Source organism: Bacillus rossius, unplaced genomic scaffold, assembly GCF_032445375.1.
Source record: "Bacillus rossius redtenbacheri isolate Brsri unplaced genomic scaffold, Brsri_v3 Brsri_v3_scf220, whole genome shotgun sequence".
In the NCBI taxonomy this organism is placed as follows: Eukaryota; Metazoa; Arthropoda; class Insecta; order Phasmatodea; family Bacillidae; genus Bacillus; species Bacillus rossius.
In genome coordinates this window covers 3,137-15,000 of record NW_026962394.1, presented here as the reverse complement: position 1 = coordinate 15,000, position 11,864 = coordinate 3,137, and positions in this window count along the sequence as shown.

The following is an 11,864-nucleotide window of genomic DNA, read 5'->3' as shown; positions in this document are numbered from 1 at the left end:
AGGACACGCGTTCCCCACCATTTCGCATCCAATCGAATTGCCGCACAAGAGCTCGTTACCTAAGAAAGGTATAGCATTGGCTCGCAGCTAGTGTATTGCAGTTCAGACAGATAGGCCACTTTAGATAGTTCTTAGTGTTCACAGTTATCACCAAGACTAGACCCATATGGAATTAATTCTTCAAGGAGCAGCGGTCCACCAATAAGAGAGATGAAGACATGTTTTCGGATGGCCACAACGCCCCCTCGCCACCCAAATGTGCATGTTTCAAGTGTACATTGGGAGTCGACGGAACATCGGGAGTCCGCTTGCTTTCTCCGGATCAGCTGCCACCCCCCTGATCTACCAGATAGACAAGAACATGTCTTCTCCGCCAATCTCATCCACCGAAGCTCCGATCATGGCTTCTTCTACCTTTATACTGATATACCCCCACGGAGCAACATGCGGGCAAGGGAACTCTTGCTACCCTTCAGTAAAGCAGGTATCTCTTATAGATGGTGACTGCACCTTGGCCAGGATTGAAGACCGCGACTAACCCCTTTGAAACTTGTCTCTCAGGGAGCTGCGATCCATCAAACATTTCATTGTTAACAGAGGGGAACCATTACTTGGTTAAGACGACCGGACACGCGTTCCCCACCATTTCGCATCCAATCGAATCGCCGCACAAGAGCTCGTTACCTGAGAAAGGTATAGCATTGGCTCGCAGCTTGTGTATTGCAGTTCAGACAGATAGGCCACTTTAGATAGTTCTTCGTGTTCACAGTTAAGACCACGGCTAGACCCATATGGAATTAATTCTTCAAGGAGCAGCGGTACACCAAGCATTTCATTGTGTACTAGAAAGCACCTCTACCATGTAACAAACATACGACCACCAAATTTCTGCTTACTTCCCCCAGCGGATAGTATTTGCTAGTATCATCCACAAAGTAAATCAATTTTTTCAATGTACCGCTTCTTGGGGGAACTGGGCATGAATCAATCAAGCATTTTGAGGTAGCATGTCCGCTTCACCGCGAGGTGCTCTGAATACCATTATACATTCTTTTTCATCATCCACTTTCAGACCACTACAAGACCCATACTGAATTAATTCCTCAAGGAGCTGCAGTCCACAAAACATTTTACTGTGTACTAGAGGGCACCTCCACCATGTAACAGAAAACATACAACCTTCTTAATTTAATTCTGCATTGTTTCCCAGACGATTTGTTAGCCATACAACAGTACCATCCACAGTAATTCACCTCTTTGAAATCCAATGCATTGTAGAGAAACTGAGTGTGGTAGCATTCAAACCGTTCTGTAATGTTAATTCTGCTTCATAGAAAGGTGCTACAGGTTCCACAATAATTAATTGGATATTTTTGCAATATATATAGGGCGAGAAAACTCGGGGGGACTCCCTTTTCATTTATGTACATATTCTTTCCATATTGCAAATAATTCCAATTTTTCCCGATTGCATGTCCCCCTAATATACCCAAAATGGGCCTATCGATGGGTTCACAAAGGTACCCAAAATATGAGATTTTGACTGAAAGAGGCTGGCTAACTTCCGGGAACATGATCATAGGAAATAGGTCAAAATCCCGAATCGCAGTTGTTTACGAACAACCACGAACGGAGACTTAAAATAACCTATAAGGCTGGAATTCATGGGGCCTGTATAACAGGCATTTACACAGACTCTCGGGAGGGAGGGCTCTGTGGCCGGGAGAATTTTCTGGCTCCCCGCCCGAAACTTTTCAGAGTCCCTAATGCCTGCTTGAATGTGAATAAGCAGAGCCCGGTAGCTGATATTTTGCCGGGGTGTGGAGGCCCCGGTCGCCGCCAAATTCCTCTGGTCACAGCTTGTGTTAATACACATGTTAATTTTACATGCAAACCACCAATGACAATTTTCCTCGGCCGCGGAGGCCTCGGTCGCCGCCAGAATTTTCTGGTTCCCGCTCAATATATTGCAGAGTCCTGCAGGCCTGCTTCTGTAGGAATATGCAGAGCCCGGTAGCTGATATTTTGCCGGGGTGAGGAGGCCTCGGTCGCCGCCAAATTCCTCTCATCCCAGCTTGTGTTAATACACATGTTAATTTTACATGCAAAACCACCAATTACCATTTCCTCGGCCGCGGAGGCCTCGGTCGCCGGGAGATTTTCCTGGCTCCCCGCTCAATATACTGCACAGTCCCGCAGGCCTGTCTCCAGTGGAATACACACAGTCCGAGAGCCGAAAATTTGCCGGGGTGTGGAGGCCTCGGTCGCCAACAGATTGCCATAGGCTCTGGCTGCAATATTTACCGTGTATTTTTTCCCTCCAGAGACACCACTACACCCTATATAACCCAAAATGGGCCTTGACGCGTGTACACGCGGAGCCCGAGCGCCGAGAGTTCTCCCGGCCGCGGAGGCCTCGGTCGCCGGGAGAATTTCAACGGCCCCTGCTCGAAATTTTTCTAAGTCCAGAATGCCTGCTTCTCCCAGCCTGTGTTAATACACATGTTAATTTAACATGTAAAATCACCAAGGACCATTTCCTCGGCCGCGGAGGCCTCGGTCACCGCCAGAATTTTCTGGCTGCCCGCTCCCCATGGGTAGACGCGCTGCCCAAGCGCCGAGAGTTCTCCCGGCCGCGGAGGCCTCGGTCGCCGGGAGAATTTCTCCGGCCCCTGCTCGAAATTTTTCAAAGTCCAGAATGCCTGCTTCTCCCAGCATGTGTTAATACACATGTTAATTTAACATGTAATATTACCAATGACCTTTTCCTCGGCCGCGGAGGCCTCGGTCGCCGCCAGAATTTTCTGGCTGCCCGCTCCCCATGGGTAGACGCGGAGCCCGAGCGCCGAGAGTTCTCCCGGCCGCGGAGGCCTCGGTCGCCGGGAGAATTTCTCCGGCCCCTGCTCGAAATTTTTCAAAGTCCAGAATGCCTAGTTCTCCCAGCCTGTGTTAATACACATGTTAATTTAACATGTAAAATTACCAAGGATTATTATCCCGGCCGCAGAGGCCTCGGTCGCCGCCAGAAATTTCTGGCTCCCCGCTCAATGTATTGCAGAGTCCCGCAGGCTTGCTTCTCCAAGCCTGTGTTAATACACATGTTAATTTAACATGTAAAATTACAGAGGATTATTTCCCCGGCCGCGGAGGCCTCGGTCGCCGCCAGAATTTTCTGGCTGCCCGCTCAATGTATTGCAGAGTCCCGCAGGCTTGCTTCTCCAAGCCTGTGTTAATACACATGTTAATTTAACATGCAAAATCACCAATGACAAATTCCTCGGCCGCGGAGGCCTCGATCGCCGGGAAAATGTTCTGGCTCCCTGCTCGAATTTTTTTTCTAAGTCCCGATTCGCTATTACAGGCTGGCGCACGGAGTCCGAGGGGCGTAAATATGCCGGGTAGTGGTGCCTTCCGTCGCCGAGACATTTTACAATTGCCTGGGAGCAGTATTTAACATGTTAATTTTTTCCCCTCGTGACACCACTACCCCCTATATAACGCAAAATGGGCCTTGCCAAGGGGGCGCGCAACGCCCGAGCGCGGGCGTTTTTCCCGGCCGCCGAGACCTCCATCGCCGGGAGAATGTCTTCAGCTATTTGCTAGATTTCCCGATTCGCCCCGCACGACAAACAACCACGAACGAGGTGGTTTTCGAGAGTTCTCCCGGCCGCGGAGGCCTCGGTCGCAGGGAGAATTTCCCTGGCCCCTGCTCGAAATTTTTCTAAGTCCAGAATGCCTGCATCTCCCAGCCTGTGTTAAAACACATGTTAATTTAACATGTAAAATTACCAATGACCATTTCCTCGGCCGCAGAGGCCTCGGTCGCAGCCAGAATTTTCTGGCTCCCTGCTCAATATATTGCAGAGTCCCGCATGCTTGCTTCTCCAAGCCTGTGTTAATACACATGTTAATTTAACATGTAAAATTACCGAGGATTATTTCCCCGGCCGCGGAGGCCTCGGTCGCCGCCAGAAATTTCTGGCTCCCCGCTCAATATATTGCAGCGACCCGCAGGCTTGCTTCTCCCAGCCTGTGTTAATACACATGTTAATTTAACATGTAAAATCACCAAGGACCATTTCCTCGGCCGCGGAGGCCTCGGTCGCCGCCAGAATTTTCTGGCTGCCCGCTCCCCATGTGTAGACGCGGAGCCCGAGCGCCGAGAGTTCTCCCGGCCGCGGAGGCCTCGTAGCCGGGAGAATTTCTCGGGCCCCTGCTCGAAATTTTTCTAAGTCCAGAATGCCTGCTTCTCCCAGCCTGTGTTAATACACATGTTAATTTAACATGTAATTTTACCAATGACCTTTTCCTCGGCCGCGGAGGCCTCGGTCGCCGCCAGAATTTTCTGGCTCCCGGCTCAATATATTACAGAGTCCCGCAGGCCTGTCTCCAGTGGAATACACACAGTCCGAGAGCCGAAAATTTGCCGGGGTGTGGAGGCCTCGGTCGCCAACAGATTGCCATAGGCTCTGGCTGCAATATTTACCGTGTATTTTTTCCCTCCAGAGACACCACTACCCCCTATAAAACCCAAAATAGGCCTTGCGGTGGGTACACGCAGAGCCCGAGCGCCGAAGTTCTCCCGGCCGCGGAGGCCTCGGTCGCCGGGAGAATTTCTCCGGCCCCTGCTCGAAATTTTTCAAAGTCCAGAATGCCTGCTTCTCCCAGCCTGTGTTAATACACATGTTAATTTAACATGTTAAATTATCGAGGATTATTTCCCCGGCCGTGGAGGCCTCGGTCGCCGCCAGAATTTTCTGGCTCCCCGCTCAATATATTGCAGAGTCCCGCAGGCTTGCTTCTCCCAGCCTGTGTTAATACACATGTTAATTTAACATGTAAAATCACCGAGGACCATTTCCTCGGCCGCGGAGGCCTCGGTCGCCGCCAGAATTTTCTGGCTCACCTCTCAATGTATTGCAGAGTCCCGCAGGCTTGGTTCTCCAAGCCTGTGTTAATACACATGTTAATTTAACATGTAAAATTACCGAGGATTATTTCCCCGGCCGCGGAGGCCTCGGTCGCCGCCAGAATTTTCTGGCTCCCCGCTCAATGTATTGCAGAGTCCCGCAGGCTTGGTTCTCCAAGCCTGTGTTAATACACATGTTAATTTAACATGTAAAATTACCGAGGATTATTTCCCCGGCCACGGAGGCCTCGGTCGCCGACAGAATTGTCTGGCTCCCTGCTCGAATTTTTTCTAAGTCCCGATTCGCTATTACAGGCTGGCGCACGGAGTCAGAGGGGCGGGAATTCGCCGGGTAGTGGTGCCTTCCGTCGCCGAGACATTTTTCTATTGCCTGGAAGCTGTATTTAACATGTTAATTTTTTCCCCCTCGGGACACCACTACCCCCTATATAACCCAACATGGGCCTTGCCGCGGGTACACGCGGAGCCCGAGCGCCGAGTGTTCTCCCGGCCGCGGAGGCCTCGGTCGCCGGGAGAATTTCTCCGGCCCCTGCTCGAAATTTTTCAAAGTCCAGAATGCCTGCTTCTCCCAGCCTGTGTTAATACACATGTTAATTTAACATGTTAAATTACCGAGGATTATTTCCCCGGCCGTGGAGGCCTCGGTCGCCGCCAGAATTTTCTGGCTCCCCGCTCAATATATTGCAGAGTCCCGCAGGCTTGCTTTTCCCAGCCTGTGTTAATACACATGTTAATTTAACATGTAAAATTACCAATGACCATTTCCTCGGCCGCAGAGGCCTCGGTCGCCGCCAGAATTTTCTGGCTCCCCGCTCAATGTATTGCAGAGTCCCGCAGGCATGCTTCTCCAAGCCTGTGTTAATACACATGTTAATTTAACATGTTAAATTACCGAGGATTATTTCCCCGGCCGTGGAGGCCTCGGTCGCCGCCAGAATTTTCTGGCTCCCCGCTCAATATATTGCAGAGTCCCGCAGGCTTGCTTTTCCCAGCCTGTGTTAATACACATGTTAATTTAACATGTAAAATCACCAAGGACCATTTCCTCGGCCGCGGAGGCCTCGGTCGCCGCCAGAATTTTCTGGCTTCCCGCTCCCCATGGGTAGACGCGGAGCCCGAGCGCCGAGAGTTCTCCCGGCCGCGGAGGCCTCGGTCGCCGGGAGAATTTCTCCGGCCCCTGCTCGAAATTTTTCAAAGTCTAGAATGCCTAGTTCTCCCAGCCTGTGTTAATACACATGTTAATTTAACATGTAAAATTACCAAGGATTATTATCCCGGCCGCAGAGGCCTCGGTCGCCGCCAGAAATTTCTGGCTCCCCGCTCAATGTATTGCAGCGTCCCGCAGGCTTGCTTCTCCAAGCCTGTGTTAATACACATGTTAATTTAACATGTAAAATTACAGAGGATTATTTCCCCGGCCGCGGAGGCCTCGGTCGCCGCCAGAATTTTCTGGCTGCCCGCTCAATGTATTGCAGAGTCCCGCAGGCTTGCTTCTCCAAGCCTGTGTTAATACACATGTTAATTTAACATGCAAAATCACCAATGACAAATTCCTCGGCCGCGGAGGCCTCGATCGCCGGGAAAATGTTCTGGCTCCCTGCTCGAATTTTTTTTCTAAGTCCCGATTCGCTATTACAGGCTGGCGCACGGAGTCCGAGGGGCGTAAATATGCCGGGTAGTGGTGCCTTCCGTCGCCGAGACATTTTACAATTGCCTGGGAGCAGTATTTAACATGTTAATTTTTTCCCCTCGGGACACCACTACCCCCTATATAACCCAAAATGGGCCTTGCCAAGGGGGCGCGCAACGCCCGAGCGCGGGCGTTTTTCCCGGCCGCCGAGGCCTCCATCGCCGGGAGAATGTCTTCAGCTATTTGCTAGATTTCCCGATTCGCCCCGCACGGCAAACAACCACGAACGAGGTGGTTTTCGAGAGTTCTCCCGGCCGCGGAGGCCTCGGTCGCCGGGAGAATTTCTCGGGCCCCTGCTCGAAATTTTTCTAAGTCCAGAATGCCTGCATCTCCCAGCCTGTGTTAAAACACATGTTAATTTAACATGTAAAATTACCAATGACCATTTCCTCGGCCGCAGAGGCCTCGGTCGCAGCCAGAATTTTCTGGCTCCCTGCTCAATATATTGCAGAGTCCCGCATGCTTGCTTCTCCCAGCCTGTGTTAATACACATGGTTATTTAACATGTAAAATTACCGAGGATTATTTCCCTGGCCGCAGAGGCCGCGGTCGCCGCCAGAATTTTCTGGCTCCCCGCTCAATGTATTGCAGAGTCCCGCAGGCTTGCTTCTCCAAGCCTGTGTTAATACACATGTTAATTTAACATGTAAAATTACCGAGGATTATTTCCCCGGCCGCGGAGGCCTCGGTCGCCGCCAGAATTTTCTGGCTCCCCGCTCAATATATTGCAGCGACCCGCAGGCTTGCTTCTCCCAGCCTGTGTTAATACACATGTTAATTTAACATGTAAAATTACCGAGGATTATTTCCCCGGCCGCGGAGGCTTCGGTCGCCGCCAGAATTTTCTGGCTCCCGGCTCAATATATTACAGAGTCCCGCAGGCCTGTCTCCAGTGGAATACACACAGTCCGAGAGCCGAAAATTTGCCGGGGTGTGGAGGCCTCGGTCGCCAACAGATTGCCATAGGCTCTGGCTGCAATATTTACCGTGTATTTTTTCCCTCCAGAGACACCACTACCCCCTATATAACCCAAAATGGGCCTTGCGGCGTGTACACGCGGAGCCCGAGCGCCGAAGTTCTCCCGGCCGCGGAGGCCTCGGTCGCCGGGAGAATTTCTCCGGCCCCTGCTCGAAATTTTTCAAAGTCCAGAATGCCTGCTTCTCCCAGCCTGTGTTAATACACATGTTAATTTAACATGTAAAATTACCGAGGATTATTTCCCCGGCCGCGGAGGCCTCGGTCGCCGCCAGAATTTTCTGGCTCCCCGCTCAATGTATTGCAGAGTCCCGCAGGCTTGCTTCTCCCAGCCTGTGTTAATACACATGTTAATTTAACATGTAAAATCATTGAGGACCATTTCCTCGGCCGCGGAGGCCTCGGTCGCCGCCAGAATTTTCTGGCTCCCCGCTCAATGTATTGCAGAGTCCCGCAGGCTTGCTTCTCCCAGCCTGTGTTAATACACATGTTAATTTAACATGTAAAATCAACAAGGACCATTTCCTCGGCCGCGGAGGCCTCGGTCGCCGCCAGAATTTTCTGGCTGCCCGCTCCCCATTGGTAGACGCGGAGCCCGAGCGCCGAGAGTTCTCCCGGCCGCGGAGGCCTCGGTCGCCGGGAGAATTTCTCCGGCCCCTGCTCGAAATTTTTCAAAGTCCAGAATGCCTGCTTCTCCCAGCATGTGTTAATACACATGTTAATTTAACATGTAATATTACCAATGACCTTTTCCTCGTCCGCGGAGGCCTCGGTCGCCGCCAGAATTTTCTGGCTGCCCGCTCCCCATGGGTAGACGCGCTGCCCGAGCGCCGAGATTTCTCCCGGCCGCGGAGGCCTCTGTCGCCGGGAGAATTTCTCTGGCCCCTGCTCGAAATTTTTCAAAGTCCAGAATGCCTAGTTCTCCCAGCCTGTGTTAATACACATGTTAATTTAACATGTAAAATTACCAAGGATTATTATCCCGGCCGCAGAGGCCTCGGTCGCCGCCAGAAATTTCTGGCTCCCCGCTCAATGTATTGCAGAGACCCGCAGGCTTGCTTCTCCAAGCCTGTGTTAATACACATGTTAATTTAACATGTAAAATTACCGAGGATTATTTCCCCGGCCGCGGAGGCCTCGATCGCCGCCAGAAATTTCTGGCTCCCCGCTCAATATATTGCAGCGACCCGCAGGCTTGCTTCTCCCAGCCTGTGTTAATACACATGTTAATTTAACATGTAAAATCACCAAGGACCATTTCCTCGGCCGCGGAGGCCTCGGTCGCCGCCAGAATTTTCTGGCTGCCCGCTCCCCATGTGTAGACGCGGAGCCCGAGCGCCGAGAGTTCTCCCGGCCGCGGAGGCCTCGGTCGCCGCCAGAATTTTCTGGCTCCCCGCTCAATGTATTGCAGAGTCCCGCAGGCTTGCTTCTCCAAGCCTGTGTTAATACACATGTTAATTTAACATGCAAAATCACCAATGACAATTTCCTCGGCCGCGGAGGCCTCCATCGCCGGGAGAATTTTCTGGCTCTCTGCTCGAATTTTTTCTAAGTCCCGATTCGCTATTACAGGCTGGCGCACGGAGTCCGAGGGGCGGAAATATGCCGGGTAGTGGTGCCTTCCGTCGCCGAGACATTTTACAATTGCCTGGGAGCAGTATTTAACATGTTAATTTTTTCCCCCTCGGGACACCACTACCCCCTATATAACCCAAAATGGGCCATGCAATGGGTGCCCACAACGCCCGAGCGCGGGCATTTTTCCCGGGCGCCGAGGCCTCGATCGCCGGGAGAATGTCTCCAGCTATTTGCATGATGTCCCGATTCGCCCCACAAGGCGAACAACCACGAACGAGGTGGTTTTCGTTCGTGGTTGTTTTCGTTCGTGGTTGTTTACTGTTCGTGGTTGTTTTCATTCGTGGTTGTTGTGCGTTCGTGGTTGTTGTCGTTCGGGGTTGTTTTCCGTTCGTGGTTGTTGTCGTTCGTGGTTGTTGTCGTTCGTGGTTGTTGTCGTTCGTGGTTGTTTTCCGTTCGTGGTTGTTTTACGTTCGTGGTTGTTTTCGAGGCAATTGGTACTTTGAAAATTTCAATCGGTTAGCTAGAAAAAATTCTCCCGGCGGTGATTGCCTTGATCGCCGGGAGAATTTTCTGGCTCCCCGATAAAATTTTTTCCAAGTCCCGATTCGCTCTTACTAGCTGGCGCACGGAGTCCGAGGGGCGGGAATTCGCCGGGTAGTGGTGTGTTCCGTCGCCGAGACATTTTCCTATTGCCTGGAAGCAGTATTTAACATGTTAATTTTTTCCCCCTCGGGACACCACTACCCCCTATATAACACAAAATGGGCCTTGCCGCGGGTACACCCGGAGCCCGAGCGCCGAGAGTTCTCCCGGCCGCAGAGGCCTCGGTCGCCGGGAGATTTTCTCCGGCCCCTGCTCGAAATTTTCCAAAGTCCAGAATGCCTGCTTCTCCCAGCCTGTGTTAATACACATGTTAATTTAACATGTAAAATCACCAAGGACCATTTCCTCGGCCGCGGAGGCCTCGGTCGCCGCCAGAATTTTCTGGCTGCCCGCTCCCCAAGGGTAGACGCGGAGCCCGAGCGCCGAGAGTTCTCCCGGCCGCGGAGGCCTCGGTCGCCGGGAGAATTTCTCCGGCCCCTGCTCGAAATTTTTCAAAGTCCAGAATGCCTGCTTCTCCCAGCATGTGTTAATACACATGTTAATTTAACATGTAATATTACCAATGACCTTTTCCTCGGCCGCGGAGGCCTCGGTCGCCGCCAGAATTTTCTGGCTGCCCGCTCCCCATGGGTAGACGCGGAGCCCGAGCGCCGAGAGTTCTCCCGGCCGCGGAGGCCTCGGTCGCCGGGAGAATTTCTCCGGCCCCTGCTCGAAATTTTTCAAAGTCCAGAATGCCTAGTTCTCCCAGCCTGTGTTAATACACATGTTAATTTAACATGTAAAATTACCAAGGATTATTATCCCGGCCGCAGAGGCCTCGGTCGCCGCCAGAAATTTCTGGCTCCCCGCTCAATGTATTGCAGAGTCCCGCAGGCTTGCTTCTCCAAGCCTGTGTTAATACACATGTTAATTTAACATGTAAAATTACAGAGGATTATTTCCCCGGCCGCGGAGGCCACGGTCGCCGCCAGAATTTTCTGGCTGCCCGCTCAATGTATTGCAGAGTCCCGCAGGCTTGCTTCTCCAAGCCTGTGTTAATACACATGTTAATTTAACATGCAAAATCACCAATGACAAATTCCTCGGCCGCGGAGGCCTCGATCGCCGGGAAAATGTTCTGGCTCCCTGCTCGAATTTTTTTTCTAAGTCCCGATTCGCTATTACAGGCTGGCGCACGGAGTCCGAGGGGCGTAAATATGCCGGGTAGTGGTGCCTTCCGTCGCCGAGACATTTTACAATTGCCTGGGAGCAGTATTTAACATGTTAATTTTTTCCCCTCGGGACACCACTACCCCCTATATAACCCAAAATGGGCCTTGCCAAGGGGGCGCGCAACGCCCGAGCGCGGGCGTTTTTCCCGGCCGCCGAGGCCTCCATCGCCGGGAGAATGTCTTCAGCTATTTGCTAGATTTCCCGATTCGCCCCGCACGGCAAACAACCACGAACGAGGTGGTTTTCGAGAGTTCTCCCGGCCGCAGAGGCCTCGGTCGCCGGGAGAATTTCTCGGGCCCCTGCTCGAAATTTTTCTAAGTCCAGAATGCCTGCATCTCCCAGCCTGTGTTAAAACACATGTTAATTTAACATGTAAAATTACCAATGACCATTTCCTCGGCCGCAGAGGCCTCGGTCGCAGCCAGAATTTTCTGGCTCCCTGCTCAATATATTGCAGAGTCCCGCATGCTTGCTTCTCCCAGCCTGTGTTAATACACATGGTTATTTAACATGTAAAATTACCGAGGATTATTTCCCTGGCCGCAGAGGCCGCGGTCGCCGCCAGAATTTTCTGGCTCCCCGCTCAATGTATTGCAGAGTCCCGCAGGCTTGCTTCTCCAAGCCTGTGTTAATACACATGTTAATTTAACATGTAAAATTACCGAGGATTATTTCCCCGGCCGCGGAGGCCTCGGTCGCCGCCAGAATTTTCTGGCTCCCCGCTCAATATATTGCAGCGACCCGCAGGCTTGCTTCTCCCAGCCTGTGTTAATACACATGTTAATTTAACATGTAAAATTACCGAGGATTATTTCCCCGGCCGCGGAGGCCTCGGTCGCCGCCAGAATTTTCTGGCTCCCGGCTCAATATATTAC